This window comes from Passer domesticus, chromosome 1 (assembly GCF_036417665.1).
Source record: "Passer domesticus isolate bPasDom1 chromosome 1, bPasDom1.hap1, whole genome shotgun sequence".
Taxonomy (NCBI): Eukaryota; Metazoa; Chordata; class Aves; order Passeriformes; family Passeridae; genus Passer; species Passer domesticus.
Genome location: NC_087474.1, coordinates 112,337,119 through 112,359,333, shown reverse-complemented (window position 1 = coordinate 112,359,333; position 22,215 = coordinate 112,337,119). Strand labels below are relative to the sequence as shown.

General features: G+C 39.1%; 1 protein-coding gene and 1 long non-coding RNA gene across 13 annotated transcripts in view; one reads left to right on the top strand and one right to left on the bottom strand.

The window, feature by feature from the left end:
* Nucleotides 1–19,472, top strand: part of LOC135308859 (uncharacterized) — a 60,533-nt gene extending 41,061 nt beyond the window's left edge. For all 5 annotated transcript variants that reach the window (XR_010369262.1, XR_010369259.1, XR_010369231.1 and 2 more), the window contains one exon: nucleotides 251–19,472. This is a non-coding gene — a long non-coding RNA (uncharacterized LOC135308859). The remainder of the gene's footprint in view (nucleotides 1–250) is intronic.
* Nucleotides 1–22,215, bottom strand: part of DLGAP1 (DLG associated protein 1) — a 401,105-nt gene that overhangs the window by 65,104 nt on the left and 313,786 nt on the right. The window lies entirely within an intron of this gene.

The window sequence follows — 22,215 nt, the reverse complement described above, 5'->3', positions numbered from 1 at the left end:
CATCTCCATTAGATCTTACACACCTGCAATAAAACTGTTAGGAAAAATAGTTTTGTTGCAGAATCCTTCACCTTGGCAGCATTGTGAAAGCCAGGGGTATACAATTTAACATTGGGCTCAGCCGGGATTTACTTTGATATTCATCAGTGAAAGGTATTTTTACAGAATACCCTTTTGAGAAAAGAAAATAGAGCTTTGAAGTCTTCTGCTGAAAAGACAGGTGAGCTGATCTTTGCTTCATATTCCACAGGTGACACTCAGTGTAATGGTTGTGGAAAGTTAAGCACCGTTTCAACAACAGAAACTAAAAGCAGTCAGAGCAGAAGCATTCATTACATGCACGGAAAAAGCAGACAGTGACTCTCCACTTTAGTCCTTTGTCTTGGAAGTTCAGCAGTGAATTGGAGAAGCTTTCCACCTGCCTCAGCATTGTGTGAAGTGTAATGGAATTGGGTCAGTTTGTTCACTGAAATATTCCTCTAAAAGATACTGGCATAGATTCACCTTGGGGCTGACTGTGGTTTCTTTCAATCAGTTACTGCAAATTGAGCAGTTGTAAGAGCCAACTCTCTATGGAGAGCCCAGGGGATGCACTTTTCCTGCTTATGACCAGCTGAAACTTCCTGAGCAGAAGGCAGCCAGACTTTCAGCAGGCATAAAATGCAGGTATAGCTGCTGAAAGGGCAGCCCATTTCCAGTACGTAGATAACCCACCCGCTTCTTTCCTATCTGTGTATCCAGATTTGCTTCCGTGGAAGTCTAGGTCAGCTGGGGAGATGGTTGCAGCCTGGTCATTTTCCATATGCAGGACTCTGATGAACCAGGTCCCTGAGGGTATGTGGACTTTACCAGTCAAGACACAGACACTCTGACTGAGTGTCAGCCTGCGTGGATGGACCAGGAGAAAATACTCCTTTAATAAACACGTGAAAAAGGTTACTTCTTATTGCCTGCTCCTCTGGCTCTTGACACTGAACTGCAAGGCTCTAGTATTGAGAAGAGATGTAAAAAATTTACTAGAGGGTGAGTGGGTGTTACTCAGCAACTGCTTGGTACAAAGAAGCAGTACATTGGAGTCAGCACTGAAAACTGGTGAAGAACACCGACTCTTTCAAACATGATTAGAATTAATGGTTTCACCATTTACATTTTGTGGAGGCATGTCACCTGAACATTTTTCGTTGGGTAGAAGCCTCACACTACTTAAAACACTGTGTCCTGAGGCACTCTTTTCTCCAGTAGAACAATAACTCCCTCTGGTGTTTGCCTGCTGTTGTTACTGCCTCCGCCACAGCCCTGGAAAACCCTGCCAGAGGCAGGAAACCCTGTCAGATGATGTATGAACTATAAACATTCTTTCCTTAACCGATGGCATTTTACGCTTTGGGCAGAAAGGCCATTGCTTCCACCGGGCCGGCCCCAGGGGCACTCAGGTCCGGGAACATCATTACATCGGGAAAAGTGGAATGCCGAACTCCGCTGCTGCCGAGGGCTCATGCTGCCAAAGACTCATTTACATGCTCCCTGCATTTATTTAATTACATGAACAGTAGGCTTATTGCAATGTGTCTGGATGCTTTATTTGATGAATGCTGGAACTTACCAATCCAGTCCCGAGAGGGTTGGGATACACATAGGGATATGTCAAATGGCTGGATGATAGTTCAGAGTTAAAAATTGCTGTGCTCAGCTCTTGGGACAGACAATGTGGAACTGTCATTCAGCTGCAAACATATTTACAGGAATGCTGTCACAGCTTTGAGGCTCAAATCTGACCTACAAGTAAGTTGCAAGCTACATCTGCAGGCAGAGGAAGAAAAATGAGATGCAAGAGAATTAAGCTCCTGCCCTTTGGGCTAGATCATATTGATCTACTGGCATAATAATGCTGATTGTAAATTTTCTTAATCGAAAATTTATGAGAAAATCAAAACTTTTAGTCTTAAATATATATTGCAGAATAATTTTTAAGTAGGCACTCAATTTTTTTTTTTTTTAAGATTTCAGCTGCTATCAGATGATGGAAACAAATCTCAAGACAAGATGAAATACACTAAATGTTTGAGTCATGCATTTTGCCAAAGAGAAGAGGCTATTTTGATGGGATGTTTAATATAAATTTCTTCCTGTGATCATTCAACTGGATGCTCACTCCAAACAGCCCAGAGGCTTTTTATATTTGACCTAAATGTCTGGATTTTTTTCTCTTTTCTTCAGCATATCACAGAACAGAAATCTGTAAGCTGATTATTGTTGCTTAATTCTCTTCTGAATGCAAACATCTTTGCATATTTCAGACACTGTTATATAGAGCTGAAATCAGAAAAGCTAAAAGAGCTTGAGAGCTCAATCTAAATCCCAACTGTCTGGCTCTCTGGCCAATGCCTTGTTTTATACAAAGTGTGTAACCATCCTACACCTTTGATGTAAAACAACTCTCTTTTAATGTGCTGTAATCTCTTATTCCCTTTGTCTCTCAAATAATAATCCTCTTGCTCATGGTAATCCTTAAAATCACATATGCTCTTTAAAGCTTTTCTTTTGGAAAGTATTCACACCCATTTTTCTGGGCACTGGCAACTAAATATTACAGACAACCTGATTCTTCTGACTTTGACCAAGACAATTGGAATTTTTTGTATTCCACATTTACTGCTTGGCTGGAACTGGGTCAACAAAATGAGCAAACAGTTTCTAGCTGTCCAACAGAACCACAGCGTGCGGACTGTTTATTTGGCCAAGGCAGAGGCACAAGATGTTTGGGAGATTTAACAGGAAACAAGTAAAATGACATTTTTATTTGGGTTATAAAACAGAAAATGAAGTTTAGTTGTCTAGAATGATTGAAGAACATGTTCTCCTGGACTGTTGAAACAAGCTAGTAAAAGAAAAATTCTCACCTCCTCAGCAGCAATAATCAAACCCTCTAGCACTGGCTCCTGGACACTTACAAACATGCTACTGGCTACTCAAAGTTTCATTTTAATTTAGGTATTGCCACCTTAAATCAGAGGTAGAGATTGAGACCAGAATTACTTAATCAGATCAGCATGTTGAATTAAATGATCTAATAATGACAAAAGGTGATGATTAGAATGGAAGTCTCATCAGGTCAGATGTAATATCCTAAGTGACATAAACTGCATAATTGCAGGACATGATGAGTATGAGCCTAAGAGTTCAAAAAGAGAGACCTTTTAAAAGGTCTTAGAAGATCTTCTTTATTTGTTGATAAATGTGCACATTGCCATAAGGAATTTGTAGCAAGCTAGGAGGAGTGCCGAGGCACAGCTTCCAATGATACAACAGCACAACCTGCTGATCAAACCACCTCATCTTGTCTGTCCAAGCCCAGCCAGTTTGTCTCGCTCACTCCCCAAAAGACCAAGTACAGAAATTTCTCCACGTTTGCTTTTTACAGAGAGCAGGGTCTGCTGTTCTGTCAGCAGGATAGATCCTGGATCTACTCCTGATATTTAGGACCATTTTACTTTTTTGCCCTTGTTGGAAGGTGCTTCCCCCCATCCTTGGGCATGGGAATTACCCATCCATAACCCCTCTGCATTGATTTGTCTACACAGACATGTTATCCCCCCTCTCCTGAGCCATCAGAGCAGGCAGAGGGAGGGATCAGTCCTGGGCTCTGGGTCAGCTGCTGACTCACAGCAGCTGCCCCGGGGATGATGGATACACAGACTCCAGCTGAACAGCACAGCTCTCTGGCGTCACTAACTGGAGTTAGGGTTTCACTGTGCTTGTAATCTGATCTGGTCACTACAAGAGACTTAAAGTTGCTCCTGAAGTTCTGTGAAACTCTCATTCTAGGAAAAAACCAAGGTAATTTTGCACTTCCTTCCTATAGATTATAACCTACACCTCACGAGTCACAAGCCAGAACACAAACTTCCCACTTTTGAGAGTCTGAAGAAAGGGATCTTGATGGTTTCTCAACCTAAGCAGCTTTGAACTTTTGATGTTCAGGGATGCCTCACAGACCTGCAGGTCCCTCTTTGCAGTGAACTATGGTAGCTCAAAGAACGCCACCCAAGCTTAACTGGAACAATAAATAGTACCAATAAATACTCCAAGCTGAAGTGGGCTGCATGTGGGAATCAGGCAGTACTATTTCTAAAAGAAAGGCAGGAAATTAGGCTCTCTTATGCCATTTCAAATGTTTACAGTAAATCAGCAAAATTAATGGTTGTAGCAGATAGAAACTCTGCTCTGACTGAGAAATTCACTGTACTCCAAGCAAACTAGCCAAATATTAATTTCCTTACAGCTGTTTTCACCATTTATTTCCTTGATTTCCCAAAACGATGTCAGCTGAATTTTCTCATGAGTGCAAACATTTGTGTTGCAAAAAATACGAAACTCAAGAATTTAATCCATTTTTAGGAAATAAAGTTAACTTATCAACTATAAGTGCTAATCTTCCCATCTCACATGAAATCCAGAAACTTGAGATAGATATAAAAAACGTAGGTAACTTGACTCTTTGCACAAAGATTTAGATTCTAATCTTTGATGGCAAACACTTGTCAAAAAGAACCAGGTTTAATTTGGTGAGCAGAAAAAAAAGTGAGGTATAACACCAAGGTTACAAACAAGATCCCATGGAAGATGCTGAACAAAATTTTCCATGCAGATGTACCAAAGCATACAAAAAAAAGGAACCTCATTTCTTCCATTTCTCTCTCTAAGGAGGATCAAAACTCCAGCTATCACAGGGAGCTTGCTTTTTTTAATCATCATTGAAGTGACAACAAAAAATTCTAGTCTGCCAAACCTTAATTAAGTAACCACTTTTCCAATCTTTGTTAGCAGTGTATTGATTAGACAAGCATAACTATTAAATTTCGAAATATGTTGCTTTTTTCAGTTTCTGAACTTTCAAAATCCATGACTTCACTCCTAAATCACTTCTAATGTTGATTGAAAAACAATTTATTGAAGTAACTATATATTAAAAAAAATTAAATCTTAACTGAAATGAGGTCGAATGAACAGAAGTAGAGGCAAATTTAATATCATGGCATATATGCTAATACTATGAGAAGAAGAAAACTTTAGTATTCAGATGGGAAGCTTAATGGTATCAGCACTCACAAGACTAGAATCAGAAGGTCTAGAGTAAAATTCAAGCTCCAATTCCTTTTTATTTCAGTTTTTTTTTCATCACTGATACAGGGCCAATAATCCTTACTTTTCTCATTTGTGAATTGTTGCAAGGATGAAAAATACAATGTCAATGTTGAGTACTATCATAATTAGCTTTATAAGTGGGAACGGAATCATGAAGATCTATTATAAAAGTAAAGAAATTGGGTATTTGAAACCATAAATGCACAACAATGAACACATCAGGAAATAGTCTGGTGAGGAAGAGAAATGAATAATTTTTTTTCCTGGTAATGAAGCAAAATTTCACAAATCACCATATGAATTTTTCCTCTTATTTCAAACTAAGGAGATCCATTCTGAAAATGCTTATGGAACAATTTTTGAAAATTAATACTATCATAAGTGCAAGTATCTTTTGATGTATGTATGGGTAGAGTCTGAGATTTTCACTTTACAGAAAAGTGGTTGCATTGACAAGGAGCAGGATTATGTAATTAGTAAAATCTTGTAGTTCAGTGAATTCTAAAGCAGCTAGTGATAGATGAAAAAGGAAATTACAAAGTCCTTTTTAATTATCTCTCTGTATTAAAAAAAAATAAATTAACTGTTCTCACCTGGAGAATTCACAGAGGACACAAATAGCATAATAGTAGAACTAACCACAGACGAAAAAAAAACCAAACTCCTTAAAATATTAAAATTAATGTAAGCAAAACTCATCAGTTTAAGATAACACATGACAAGCATAATTGGCTTATTATTTGTCCAGGCAGTCAGTAGAACAAGAAGGATGACAAACCTTACAAGTTACAGCAATTTATCAGTTGCTTATAAAATAGTTTAGTCATACTGCCCTATAAAAGTGTATGTCTATATATCAGGCAAAGGACTGATTTTGTTTTTTGAATCAGAGACATCAGCTGTTTACCTCTTCCCTGCAGTGGATTTTTAGGATTCACTCCACTGACAAACTTGGGAGTAAATGCTTTGGCAACTCTGTCCCTTTAACTTTTTCACTCCTAATCTCAGCAAAACTTCACAGCAGCCATCACCTGCTTATCATTCAAAACAATGTTACTTAGTGGCCTTTGGCAAGTTTTCTTTCAGTCAAAATTAATCCTCCTTTTCCATCTACAGCTGAAACACAGAAATTCCAACTCAACTCATGTTCTAGGTATTTCTAAATCAATATGAAGGCTTAAACTTCCATGTGATTTTTATGTTTAGGTTGCAGAAACAGGCACTGATGTAGTTATTCTTTCAAAAATAAATTCAAGGTCATCCTAAATTTTGTTCTTTAAAAAAAACAACTTTAGAAGCAATGAAGTAAATCTGGAATACAGCACAGGTAACCCGTACCAAAGTGTATGAACTGCATACACTATTTGGTATGGATATGTCAATGCTTTTTGTGAGCTGAGGATTTCTCTGTACGTTGTATAAGAAGATAGGACCAAAATGACAGAATTTTAAAAGTGACTCTAAAGCGATTAGATTTTTCATGGTTACCTGTGTGGTCCTATACCTTTATTTCCTGATTAAAATGTAGACAAATGCTAAAGTGAACCAACTGGACATCAAAAGTAGAACACCATGATATCACAAGTGCTTGTGTACCAGCTGTGACTGCTGATAAAAGATGAAAAGTGGCTTGGTGAGCACTTCCACCAGCTCCCTCAGTAGCCTTGGGTGATCCCAGCCAGCCCCATGGAACTGTGTGTGTCTAAGTAATGCAGGAGGTCACTGACCATTTCCCCTTGGATTATGGGGGTTCTGCTCCCTGTTCCAGGCATCCAGCTCAGGGGCTGGATACCTGGAGAACAACTGATCTTACAAAGACTGAGACTAAGAAGGTATTAGGTAGCTTGGCCTTTTCCTCACCCATGCAGATGTTTTCCTTTCCATTTCAAAGCAGCCTTAAAACCTTCAGTTAAGATATGCAGGTCTATCACTATGTCAAATCCTAAGCTTTTACCACCAACCACATGATTAGTATTGTCAGATCTGTCCAAATTCAACAGCTTCAGTAGATATTAAATGCAGTAGCACCAACTCTGTTGTCACAGCTGGTTGGCTGTAGCAGGACTTGCCACAGGACCCAACCCCTCTGTGAGGGTTCCAAGCCTCCCTGTCTCCTTCTGCTCCCAGAAGTCCCTTGGGATGACTTTCTGGGCTTTTCATCTTCTCTAAAACACCCTGGGAGAGCTTGAGCACAGGGCAAGCTTTCTTGGTGATGGAGCAGCAGTGAAGGGATTTAACAGGTGGCTGGTGGCTCGGCTTTCTGTTTAATTGACCATCCTAATGCTGTTGAGATCAAATTATACTGTTTACAGTGTGTTATGAAACACTACTTTGGACAGGCTATTTTTCATTATTACTGAAATCAAGTAACTGAATGCAAAGGACAGCTGTGCAAGAAACATATTTTGTGGACAACACAGTATTGTATTACACTATACTATCAAAAGGCACCCAGTGAATGTCAGGGTGTGTAAGTTTTCACTGGCTCAAGTCTTCTGAAACCACATCTTTCCTGAATGAAGGCATATTACAAGAAAAACAAAACCAAAAAAATTGAATTTCAGTTTTCAAAGAGTTTCTTCTACAGTTGCTACATACTCAACTCTTTATGGGACCATTTGAAATCATAAAACCAAATATATATATATATATATATATATATATATATCTATATATGCCTTATGAAATCTTTTCATGGCAGAAATTGATAATTTCAACTTTGATACATCAGGGCCTTACAGGATTTGAAAGAAGCAGCTGCACAGAATAATTAGGCAGCTGGAGATCAACCTTCTGCAGCAATCTAAAGCTCCAGTTTCTGAGCCTGCAGGGATATGCGATATCAGATTTTAAGCAGTGACGTCTTAACATGCAGAAGAGCTGTCACTGCTGTTTTCAGTTTCAAGAAGGAAATTATTTCTGGGGGCAGAGCCAAATTTAAAGAGGAAACATTTTGGGAGAGTATTAAAGCTAAAGCTGGAAGCTCTTTGAAATGGCAAACATGTTTGAAACAGCAAAGTTTAAGCCTTTCCTTTAAACATTACTTATCACTACTTCTACCTTTCCCAAAATACTTGATTTTTAACCTTGTTTACACTGTGTTCTAGTGAATTTTTGTGTGATAAGGCTTGCAACTCAATCATAACTTGAAAAAATCATAACAGCTTATGGGATCAACTTTATTCCAGCCTTTTTCAGCCTCTGCATTTCTTTTAAAGAATAGCTTTTTTATCTTTGAGATTTTCTTAGGATGATTGGTTAAATCTGTAGACCATTAAATACTGCACAGAGAGCATAAAAAGTGCTCTACATGTACCAACACTGGATGCTGAAAAACCGGGGAACCTCTCTGAGAGCTAGTCAGGTACTGTAGGATTCCCAACAGTGCATGGCTGCATTTGCATCCTCTGCCTATAAACAAACTCCATATGACAGTGGAAATAACTTAGAGTCTCATTATTAACACAAATTGTTATAAAATCCAAACACTGAAGATCCCAGAGAAAACCACACACAGAGAGGCATAAGCTACAATTTAAATTAAATTAAAGCTTGGGAGAAATCAGAGGACAGAAGATTAGTTATGCAGTTTATATTATATATTTTTCTGTGTAATCAATATAGCCATCTATCTGCACATAATATATGCCCTGTACTCAATCTGTAAAAAAAACCCCACAGCCCTTATAAGTCTTTATTCAACCCTATTGGCTATTTCTTCATAAAATGGCTACTAATTCAGTAGAGATTGGGTGCAGGAGGTAATCACCTCCTGCCTGCAAAGGAGAGCTCCCTGTGACTTCAGTTCTACCTCAGCAATTAACCAAGCACTTAAATAAGCATTTCCAGCCTAAGACACAAGTTCAAAGCAGGCAGACATGCTCCTGCCCATGGCAGGGTGTTGGAACTAGCTGATCTTTAAAGGTCCCTTCCAGCCCAATCTCAGATTCTGTGTCACTCTGATACCTGCAGGAAATTGCTTGTTTAATACCACACAGGAGTTTTGTGTCAAATGCAGGGAACAATCCAACTCCACAGGGCAGCTTTCGTCTGCCTTCCTGAGCAATTTTCACTCACAGCTTCTTCATCAAAATGTTCTCAGTCTTATTAATTTCTATCCCATCTTGTTGAGTCACTTTGAATTTCCTTTGAATTTCATTTTAAAAGCCAACTACTTCAGGTCAAAGTCTAGTAAAATTTATCTTTTCAAGTTTAAAAGCTCTTCTGAGTCTTTTTGGGAAACTCACTATAAGGAATAGGATGAAAATCATCTACCTCAAAAGATAACAGACTTGAGGTTCTCTCCCAGCTGGTCCCAGCTGAATATCCCTACGATCATGGTGGGTCCTCTTTGAGACCACAGTTTAACACTCTTCCTACTGTGGCTTGCACCTAAGTCTTCTTGCCTCGTCTGTCACTACCATCTGAATTTTTAGTCCCAGGCTTACAAAAATGCCATTCTGTCTCCTTGTCTATCTCAAGAGTCAACAAGCAGTTTATAGGTATCCTATGGGGTGACTACTTTGTCTTCCTGATATTTGCTCTTGCATGTCCCCAAGAGAGCTGGCTTAGGCAAACACTTGGCCCTGGAGTTAAACATCTGTTTTCCAATTTTTTTTTTAAAAACAAAGTACATCACCATGGCCTGGTACTTGAGAGGGTTTTTTTCCTTCAGCCAGTGAGAAAGCTTTCATTTTTTGAAGAAAAATATCTTGTGGAACATGTTATGCATTATCTTTCTCTTTTAAAGATGACCATGAAAGACACCAAGTGCTTACATTCTGCTCTAGTCTCTTTATTAGGAAGCAATGCTTGCTACAAGCAGGACTTTGAGGAAATCAGGCATCCATACACTGAGGATCTCTGGAAGAAATTATTAGCTCTTTGCTTTAAGTGATTCCCTTTGTTCCCACATGAGCATATATGCATAAGTCAAACCAGCTGTTCTTAGGCCTCACAAAAGTGAGCTTTCTCTGTGGGAATTTAAAAGGCCAGAGAGCTCCAGTACTGCTTAGTAGGGCTTATTGCTGATGGTAATGAAGAACAATTGGGTCAGAGGAGGAAGCAGCCACCTCTCATTTTCATCACTGGTCTGCTGGAAAGCTGTGACCCACATTTGCAGTTACTTCCAAGGAAGTTCTCATTTTATCCATTTCCAGTTTGAGATGATCCTTTGTCAAAAGCATAAGCAGGTATCCTCCAGGGAAATGTGGATTCATACTGCAGCTTTCTGCCTGGGACCAATTTGTTCACTAAATTAGGGGTGGAAGTAATGCAAGTTGTTGATGCAAGGAATGTAGACAGGAAAATCCATTTAGAAATCTTTCAAGATTGAATAAAGCTGACAAATTAAAAATTCACAAAACTGAGGCACAATAACAACTTTCAAGAAAATAAGCATTGTTAATACCAAATTTGCAAAGCTCTGCACTAGAACAGGCACATATCAGGTAGAGCACCTTTTGAAGTATTTTAATAGCTTTCCAAATCAAAAACGTCTTTCACATTCCTTGTTTCCAGGATCAGATGTCAGTCTCCTTGGAAGCAGGAGGTGCAGCCGATACCATCCGCTGTTTCACTTTCAACAGCACCGGCTCATCGTGACTTTCCAAGCATTCCCCTCTTTCTGTTTTTCTAAACCTTGTGAGAACAGTTTTCATTTTCGCACATGACGGGGGGTGATGGTACCAAGGCAGTTGCATGACTTCCAGAAAAGTGAAAGACAAAGGGCACCCTTTGGCTGCACTGCAGCTCACACTCAGCTGAACCGCACTCCTCGGAACTGTCTGTCCTCAGCGCTGCCTGCAGCTGTGAAATCCAGAGTGTGCCTTGGCTGCTGCGAGCTCCAGCACGACATGGTCACACATGGCAGCCTGTCAGGCACTCAGGCCGTGGAGGAACCAGTGCTAAGCACACCTGTATGATTTTGTTGTGATTCCACAGGTATCCTCAGCTGCTCAGCTTCAAAAGACATGAGACTAATGGGCTTACTTCTATATGCAAAGAGAATTATCTAGGATATATTTATTTTAGGGCAAAATTCATTTTGCCTACGGAAATAATTTTACCTTCAGTGTGCAGTAAGAGTTTTTCACGTTTCAGTTAGGGTACACTGAAAAAAAAAAAGGAATTAGCCTATAACTTTCTGGATATCAGAGCTACACTTAATTCAAAGTACTGCTGTTATTATCAACCTAATTCTTGTAAAAGGAACTGTATTTGTTTCAAACCCAGTTAAGAGTTTTGTATCTTGTGCTGGAGCAGACTCTTATGACCAATTCTGACCCATTAGCAAGAGGAGGGTTCCCTGAAAGCATCAAATGAGGTGAATCACTACGTGCAAATGCAGTTATTAAAAAACTTGACTCTGTGCCACACAGTTCATGCACCTGAATGAACCATAGGCCTTGCTCTCACCATAAATGTTACATTTTAAAATCTGTAAGTTGGAAGAACACAATATACTGTAATTGTACTGTATCTGTAACAACTTGCTCAAGAAGAGATTTTTGTAAAAGAACTATCGAGAAGTGGAACTGAGCCAACCAGATTACTGGCAAAGCTTCCTGCTGAATATGATTAGATAAAGGGAGAATGGAGACTGGAGAAAATTTATCCTCTCAGCAGAATTTGCCATAATTATACACAGGATGGGGAATTAGTTATTATTCTGCTGTTAAAACCCTCAAGTGGCCAGAAGAAATATTCTTGCATAATCTGCTTTTTCAATCTAGTCCATGTAAAATGAAGATCACGTTAAGAAAAATGGAGATGCGGCTGACCAAGTTCTATAATTTTTTGCCCTAAAGGTTAGACATGGGAAAGGGGTATTGGGATTGCCTTACCAGCACTTCTTCAATAGCCAGCTAACTTTTGATTAACAGAAATTTTCATTTTAAGTAGTAAAATCATGAATTTCACACATGCTACACAGGAAAGCCTCACCTCAAATGCTATTCTGTGAAAGCAACATCTTTGTGATGGTTCATTGCCAGCCTGACCTGAACTCTGCCTCCTCACATTGTTGGGACTGAAATTCTCATGTTTTTACTAACACAACAGGATTTCTGTGATTGCAAATTTCTGTTTTTGCAAGGAACACATAGCTTGGAGCTTTCTCATTGCTGCCTTATGCAAGTGGAAATGGTGTAATAAGATGAAATAAGAATTCAGAAAAGATACAGAAGATTCATTAACACAACAGGGAATAGGATATATAGCTTAGCAAGAAGGGTGGGGGGGAATTGCTCTTGATGCTACTGAGTGCAGTGAAACAGCAATAGCAAAATGGTGAGAGGCGGGCACTGCTGGCCCATGGGCCAACAGCTGAGTTTGGTGACAGAGGGACTGTGAGCCCAGCTGCACAAGTGGAACCCACCTCAGTTCCAAAAATCAGAAACAGTTACATAATTATTCAAACTAGCCACATGGAACAGAATCAGAGGAAAAGGAAACAAAAGAAAGAAGCTGTGAAAAAGGACAGCTTGTCTGAAGGATAATTATATGCAGTTAAAAAGAGCTAGGAAAAAAGTACTGGTATTGTATGCTTACAGATTAGCAATGATCTTTCTTTAAATGCAGTCTGTGCTAGTTATCCCCATTTCTTCCATTTCAGAAGTTGCAAACATGATGATTTCATAGGTCATGATTGAGTGGGTGACCTTAGCTGCTGTATTTCTACACGCTACCCTCTCCTGTGTGCTGAGATGGCCTCACTATAATTCCACTAATTAAAATACAAAAAGGAAAAAAAAATGGAAAAGGAAATTTGATTTCCTAGTAGGGACCCAGAAAAATCTCTCAAGCTGTCAGAGCTGAAACACTGTCTTCTCCACTTCACTTCCTGCTTGTAACCCAATTCCCTTTCTTCAGACAGGAATGACACTTGTCTGCTGGAGCTGCCCTGTTCAACAACACATTGGACTGGGAATTGAAAGAGAGTTCTTCTTCGAGATAACCAGAAAGGTGCAACTGGAGGAAACAAAAAAATTAAAATACATGCAAAATTTAGAGGAAATGACTGTTACAGACATGGGTGATTAATATGCATGTGCACAGTGGGCAATGTTGCACACCAGTATCATTATGCAATAATGCTTTTAGCAGATATAAAATATGACTATATAAATGATGGGCATCTGAATACTGTCTGAAGAGTCTGTAGTCTGACTTCTGGAGGATTATTGATGGCTGACAAACTAAAATATATCTACATTTTTCATAGGCAGCAAAAGATGACAGATAAAAATCTATGAGACTAGATTAAATATCATCATTAGAGGAGGACACATCATTAGTTTTCTCTAAAACAGTATCAAAGAATGGTTGGAGAGCTATTATCTGTAAAAATCAGAATAAATGTCCTAGGAAAAACGGTGACTGACATGAGTGTCGTGAGGTCATCAGATACAGTTTACTAAACAGCAGTTTTTATTGAGGAAATGAGCCATGCCATTAGCTTCAGCCTGTCCCCAAACAAATCTTCATTAACTAACCACTTCTGTGAAGCCTGGCAAACAGCTCAGTCTGATTATTGTGGGAAGTCATCAGGGACTGCACCAGAGAAACCAGTGTAAATGCAGCTCCAGGAGAAGACATGCCAGTCGCCTTCAACTTCAACAAGTATTAAAATATTAATTCAGTGGAATTAAACAGGAAATCTTCAGTAAAGAGGGTAAAGATGAATCAAAGTGTATGAAATAAAAAGTATTTTATAAAACACATTTTAAGCAGACGAACTGATAAGAATCAGCAAAGCAGCTAAAGTGTAAGTGGAAAGCTGACTGGCAGATGATGTGCATCAGCAGCACACAAGGCATTAGCAGGCCTTGTCCTATAAAATTATTCAATGACATTACCACTTTTGCAACCTGAACTTATTTTCACTTAATCTGAGAAATGCAACACTTTCCGTTTTTTGATGAAAAGCCATAGTTTTTTAACTTACTGCAATTTTAGGAAGATGTATGCTAATTTGGATTTGCAAAATTTCTACCAACTGCCCCAGTAGAAAGATACCCACTTATTCCTGAGACTTTATCAAAAAGCAAACATACGCCAGTTTTATTTTACAAGTGAAATGTTTTTTATAACAATATGAATGAGCTAGATATTGCTGACTGTTTGAATTAATAACTTCCCTGGGTTTTTTTCTCTCTCCTAAGAAGCATATTGTCATGCTCCAATAATAATAATAGACTTTTCAGGAGAATAAAATTAGATGTAAAAGATGAAGCGAGATTATGCTGATACAGCCAGTACACTTCAGTGTCAGAAGCTGACTATGCCTCAGGCACCAAATTTGTTAATGTAATGCTGGAAATGAGAAAAAGGAAGCCTAGATCAGGTGGGTATGCCCACTCCTGCACCCATAATTAATGTCACATGTTCCCAATTACCACACATGTTATTTTTTAAACACACTGGGGTTTTTTTGGAAATTAGTGGTGGTAATTGACAATTTCAATTACATACATTTTGGCTTCAATAAAAAATACTTTATTCTTGTGCATCTGCATAGGCATTGGCCAGAATGTCACCCTAAAAGTGTTCTTGACACTTTTCCATGTCTGCTGAAGAGGCGGTTGTCTGAAGATGGAGTCAGGATTCCTCTCCACATCAGCAACAGCTGGCAAAGTTAGTTGTTTGCCAGTTCTTCAAAAGACATGTATGTACCAAACTTAATGTGCAGAGGAGGAAATAACAAATGGTCTGGGAGAAGTGCACATGATTGCAGTGCAAATAGAAACAACCCCTTTAATGGAGTCATGCTAGTTTGCAATGGGTGGTCTTTTTTATCATTGTTTAGCACACATATATGAAATGTTGTGGCTGTGGTCAATTCTCAATATGGTGTTATGGACAACGGCACTCAGTTTTCCTCCATCTTGTTCTGCTGAGCATCATCTCGTTAATCATGAAGAAGGAAAGATACAGTTGCCCATTCAATCTCTTCCATTTATAGATGTGACAGAAACAATCCTGACATTGGGCAATAAAATCAGTTTTTATTTTGCCGCAAATTTGCCTGCTACTGCAGGATAGGGGAAGTGTAAATATTTACCTCATTGACGCTTCTCAGGATCTAATTTTTTTTTAGCAGCGAAATGGAAAAAAAAACCCCAACCCCAAAATCTGAAAAGATTCCCTGGAAATTGTTTCGCAATCCATGTCTGTATTATGCCCTAGAATGTCATTGTCCAATTTAAGATTTCAACAGCAAAAGGACTAGAAAAGCTTACATTTGTTTCTTCTAAAAAAATATCCTAAACTGGATTCCAACAGGTTCATGCTCCTGCCCTAGACTCCTCTGCTTGTAAAGGTACTGGCAGTGAAATAGAGGAGTCGGATGCTTCTGTGACACCAGGCATACAGAAATCATGAACTGATGCTACGATGGTGGCAGCTGAGGACACTCAGCACCTTACACAACTGGACCCTCAGTGAGCAAATTCTGCAGGAAAAGAAAGACATGTCTCAGCTTTGTAACTTAACAGACTGCCCTGGTCTGCAATATTGTACTTAAAATATTAAGACATGTATCTGCAGAACAGATGGGAGAAAGCATTCCCCTTCATTTGATGAAATTCCAACACTGCTGCTGTGGTCCCAAAAATTCCCACAGCTATTCAAGCTTTCTATCCAGTGCCTACTTATCTGTCATGTTCATTATTTTCCATTCACTAGTTTTGCCAGCCCTTTGAAGGCAATAAAGGGATTCTGGACACCATTAACTTGACGACCATTTCATATCCTTCTATATCTCCTGCCTGCAGGAAAAATGTAATCTCATCACAACCAGAAAATATGTTCTAAAACAAATGTCAAAACCTGTCTACACTGGGAACTCAAACAGCATCAATAAAACATACTAGACAGCATATCATCTCCACCTAGTCTACACACCAATTCATACACGATCAAGTAATAAGGAGACAAAAGTATTTTGGAAAAATTCAGTTTCAAAGCTCCATGCATCTGTTTCTCACCATCAGCTATTCACACAGAGAAAGGTGTTACTGATTCTACATAATGAATGATTTTTTGAAGTGCAGGACACAATTCTGTTTTATGAAACTCTTCTGGACCTACTTTGCTACTCAAAATCTGTATTTTTCCTTTGTCCTTCCCCTTTTGTCAATTCTTCTCACTTTTTTTACTTAACCATCAAACTCTTTGCCCTTCAATGAAAGCAGGTATGTTGAATTAGGAAAAAAAAAAGGTGTTAGGAGTAAAAACTGCTTTAACTGCTAAGTATTTACAGATACACATTTTCTCCAGTGGTGCATGTCACCTGTAAGGCGGGCTATTGTATTCTATTAAATAAATAAAAAAAAAGACCACGCACATGTTTTCAGATTCAGTTCACCCTACAGGTATTCCTTGACGATGCCACACAAACTCACAGGACGTGAGAGCAACCTTTGCACTCACTGAGAGCCTCCTCAGCTAAAGCAGCCGTAAGGGAGATCCACACTTCTGGTCTCAGTAAGCACTGACAGAAATAGAAAAAGGCTCTCAGGACTGCAGCACATATCTGAAAGGGGACAACTGGCAATATAAATCGGATTATGGGAGGGAGCTCTTACTCCTAATGCCATGTGCAATCTGTGGAAGTACTCGACACCGGAACAGATGTTGGTGTGCCGCGGGCTGCAGAGTCTGTGTAGACAAGGAGTGCCTGTTTGAGGATTAACCCTGCAGGTAGCTCGTGTGAGGGTAAACACAACTGCCTCTTTGTGCAAAGTGACAATATACACAGCTGGGTGAATGTGATGCAGCAATTTGGCTGAGGGCAAAATCCTAGAGGAAGATCTAGGAAGACTGAATGATGGTGTTGGTATTGGAAGTCTTAACTAATGATGTCCTTACTTATCTCCATTTTTTTTTCCCCTGAAAGGAGAATAAGCATTTTGGTCTTAGCTGTGCATTAAGGTAACTTTTAACATGATCTAACTCCCTCATAGCCACATCCCAAACAGGGCAAGACAAACTTCCTTGGAAGTATGTAACAAGACAGTAACTGACTTCACCTACATCTGAGCATGCAGCCCTTCCAACCCCACTGTCAGGGCTTCCAACACAGATGCAATACTTCCCTTCAGCCCTTCTCCATCTCTCTGGAACCCTTCTTCTTTTGCTTCCCCCTTTTTAAATAAAAAAGGCAAATGGTAAAATGTCACATGAGCATTCAGGGGGCTGTGTGGGATAAGACAGTGTAAGGCCATGGCACCAGATAACAACTGGTTCTATTACTTGGGTGGAAATTGCCCATCATGTAAAATGGAAAGTGGCAGGTTTGCTCAGGACTTTGTGAGGCAGTCAGATTGAGGTTCATGGAGGAGTTGGGTTTTATTCATAGCTTGGTTATTTTGGTCTAGTAGACCCTGATTTTTTCTGCCGTAAATATACATAATTTTATTTGATTCTTCATGAAGTTCAGAAGGAAGTTAAAAGAAATTGAGAGAAAAAAAATTTCAAAACAGAAATAGACTGCCAGCATTTCTTTTGCTATCCTATTACAATATTCTGACTTTAATCTAAACCTTCCCATTGGGATACATATCTACATTTTACTTTAGCTAAAGACAGAATTAATTTGAAAATCGTTACAAGAAAGAGAATGCTTATCAAGACACCATCATCTTGACTGTGCAGAGACAAAAGGTAGGCACCTTCCTCAACAGAACAGGCAAGACATCTGTCACAGTAGAGGCTTCTGTGGTATTATTTATTGCTTTTTTGGGTTTTTTCCCTCCTCTGATAGCTTAGCTCAAATCCTTGATCAAAGCAACTAGGAATTGTTCTGCTCAGATGGCTTAGTGCATTTTAAGTGGGATGCAATTTAGCACTCTCCCATCTGACCAAAGCTAAATCAGTAAAGAAAAACAATTTCCAAGGACCAACACATCCATTTGCCCCTTGAGAGGCCAGACAAAGGTTGTGGCATTAGAACAGATTACCAACATCTGCCTGCAGTGTGCTTTTGATAAAAGGAACTGTTAGACTCTGATGGCAGCGAGACTGTCCCTCTTTGCAAAACAGCATTAGGTGTTTTCCAGATCCCAGTATTTCAGTTGCATTGTGCTTGTTATTGAGCATTGTAAGAAGCAGTGCAGTGAGACTGGTGTAATAGCAAGAAATAAAAAGAGTAAATCACATCTCTGTGTACACTTTAGAGGTTCTGCAATTTTTTTAATGCGCAGTTTTCTTTGCTGCCACATTTCCTTTGGGTTTGTATGTCATATTGTTAAATAAACTAAGCAATGTTTGTTTCAAAAAGTGGTTAATAATGTACGTACCCCATAGTCTACCATAGCTTCAAACAGCCAATTACTGTTAGACTGTTGCATAAACACATATTTAGGAAGCATGAAAATGTGCAATTATTTACACTATTCAGTACCTAATACATCATATTTGAGCTTCAAAATGGGAATTACTGACATGATGAAATATAATGGCTCCAAACAAATTGCTGTACTACAAGAGTGGCCCTGTAGAGCTGTACTCATTAAACACACTTATTAAAAATTCTTAGTTTTTTGAAATCAATAATCACTCAGTCACTTTAAAAAGCTCATCATCACCAAGTATTTAATCTGTAACTTCTTGCAAAATCCTATGGCTCAAGAGAGCTTTGCAAGTATTATATCTGGGGAAAACAAAAATATTGAGGTTTGTGTTAAAGGAATGATGTGGAACTTAGTGAAGGTGAGTGGCAGCACCTGGCTAGAGACTGGACAGTAGCACAAACTAAAAAGGAAAACCTGAGTTATTTTTACACACTGGCTGTATTAATTAAGCACAGCCTCTTCAGGAAAGAGGCCTAAGTCCTGCTTTCCAAAAGACAACTGTAGTTAAATGACATTAATCTATTTTAGGAAAATGGCTGGAATTATTATTCAAAATGTGATTCCATTATATAAATTAGGGCATGTCTTCAGCTACTGATTCAGCTCATTTCTGTCACTGCCACCACAAAAACACTGCAATGGAAATAAGCTGGAACAAAGAAATATTCCGGGCTTTGCTGTACTTTTCCATAAAGGGAAAATTTAATTATTTTCTCTTGAGCTAAGGAATGATGTATCTCTAGTTCTCAGAGTTCTGAGGATTTGAGCAATGACCAGTTCCTGAGAACAACATTTTTGGGGTAAAAGTTATATTGCCCTCTCACAATTTACAAATGAAAAAGGACTGTGGTTTTATTTTATTTTATATACTGCTGCATATTCCACCCATTAGTTTGCAATTACAAGCTGGTGCTGCTATTGGAAACCTGCTTCCTTGTGATGTGATTCCAGGTATATTTCAAAGAAGGTGGGTTCTTAGCCCTGTGTTCAGGTCAGGTAGCACTGTCCCCAAAACCACAGATACACAAGGCTGCTGAGTCAGAGATGCTGAAATCACATCATTTGCTCTTAGGACACCAGACCTGAGCTAAACTGCTGCCCCTGTCTGAGGCAGACCTGTCAGCCAGCCCAAGCTGCTGGCAAAGGGCAGACTTGCCCTGCAGCAGTGAGCAGGAGAGACTGTTTGCCATAATCCATTGCTTCTTGGATTGTGGCAAAATTACTGAGGTTTCATGCTTGTTTATGGGCTTAGAAAAATGTTAATTCTCAGCTAATGAGATGTGAGGCATGCAGTGCTCAGTCAGCAGAACAACTTTTAAATTACTGTTTTGCTTGTAATGACTTCCTGTACGTTTGTTATGGTACATCAAGTGGCATTTTTTCTCAGCTAGGTGCTGGGCATTCAGGTGCTGTAATACACAGGCGTGGCTGCAGGCTCCATCTGGGTACTTCCACAAGAACATGCACACCATCAGGAGTGGGGCACACAATTGTGGGGTCAGGACTCTCTTACTGCATTAGCACACTGGGAGGTCTCCATGAACCCGGGGTCCTGAACATCCCCACAAAAATCTCCAGTCGTGGTGCATTTGATAACACACCCACCTAGTCTGAAACTAAAGCAGAGTTCAAATCCAAACATGCTCTGTATACCTTTAAGGAGAACTGTGTAAATCTGAGCACCTGAAAAGATTATCACTTTTTGTGTGTGCAGTATAATCAAAAGAAACGTATTAATGGAAAAATGAATTTAAGCACATTCCATACAAACATATGCAAAGGGCTTCCACAAAATTTTTCATATCCGTATCAAAATTAATGCAACATTAACAAATAATGAAACATTACATTTTAAGTAATTAATTCCTGCGTCCTCTTTATTTGTGCTCCACTTGATAAGAAATACACTTATTAGTTCTTTGCACAGAACAATAGGGATTTATGTTAAATTTGAGACTATCAGCTCACAGGTCTGATGGCCATCTTACTCCCAGCATCTCAAAAGGCCAACAGGGTCTCACAGAGAAGCAGGCTGAGCAGCACACAGCAGTGTATCCTTATACTGAGGACTGCTGACTGCATGCCAGGCTTTGCCAAAGCACAGTGGGAGGTTTGGGGGAGGTGTAGTCCTGGTGAGGCCACATCTCAAGTGCGTGATGAGCATGGCACTCCCCAACATGAGAGAAATAGGGACATTGGCAGAGTTGGCCAATGGCAGGGTCACCCATTTTCAACCTTGGAGATGTCCAAGTTGTTTGGACCACTGGAGAAGTCAACCAAACAAGTGCTGTCTCAACAAAATAGCAGAGTTGTTCTGTGTTTCTGGAGGTGTTCACAAAGTTAGATAACATATTCCTTCAAAACATTTTAAGCTCGCAGTTTTGAATAATTAAGGTCTTTCTCACATTCTTACCTCACTATGAACCTTAGCCAAAATGTTTAGAAGCATATCAAGTAAATAAAGAGTAGGAATAGTAAGCAAAGATGGAATGCCAAAGGGTAACACTAGTTTTTCATTCCCTGTGTTTGAAACACATTGATATCTTTGGAGACTGCTGTAACTACTCCAAATGATGTTTTCAATTGTGGAAAAAAATAACTAGGCCATGCCCTAGAAAATAAAGTCCTTTTCTCACCCTTTCTGAATTTCTCATTAAAAAACTTCACTGGCTTCGTAAAAATGTTGGTTTTTGGTGTGATATGGAGCTTAACATTCATGAAATTGACTGCTAGGATAGGAGAGATGAAACTCATACTAGCTATGGTCAGACACCTCTGGAATTGGAAATAATGTTATCCTCCAAGGTCAGATCCTCATTAGCAAAGGAAAACATTTTAAAGTGCTGATTTAAGCAATTTGATAGCAGATCTGAAGCAGAACACATTTTAGGATTACTCAAGGAAAGAGAGGAAATGAACCATGTAAATTCTTTGTCAAACAGTTTTCTACAATCCTCAGATTTATTTTAAGTTTCAACATCTGCATGAAGGCCTTAATGTAGTTATATTTCTTCAGACCTTCTGTGAAAATATCCTAATTTTGGTACAGATCCAGAAACCACACTTAGCTTCAACTGGAAATCACATGTGAAATCCTAATTTGTTGTTTCCTTTTGAACAGAGCAGTCTCTGAAAGGACAGCTCTGAGGAATCCAAAGGACTTGCATCTGGAGGACACTCAGTTACAGCTTCCTTATCCACAGGATTTGATTTTATTTTTGAATTCTGCCTGCCTGGCACAGGTCAGGTTTTAGACTTGTTTGCATTTTATTTGCTCATTTATTTATTTATTTATTTTTAATTGGCTAGGCAGCCCCTTAGAGATTTTCTACAAAATACCTGACTTGTCTTGATCAGATGTTCCAGCGAATGGAAGGAAAAAGGTTTGCTCAGCTGAAAGACTGCAATTAGCATATATTGTGGTAACTCTCTAACCTGCTGGTTACACAGCATGATTTCCTTGGGATTTTTATTTATTCTGCTTTTAAGCAGAAGTGTAATATTACTGAGAATCACCAGATGGCATTGCTGCAGATAACTCTGATATTTCTCTTCGCCTAACTCTGCAGAGGATAGGAACTGAATTGCAATCCAGAGCAGAGTTTTTCTGATGTTACAACTTGAGCTCTGTTAGAGAGATGTCATTACATATTTGTATATTGTACCATATTATATATTTGTATGCATGTGTGCCCATGTCTGTGCCCTCACAATG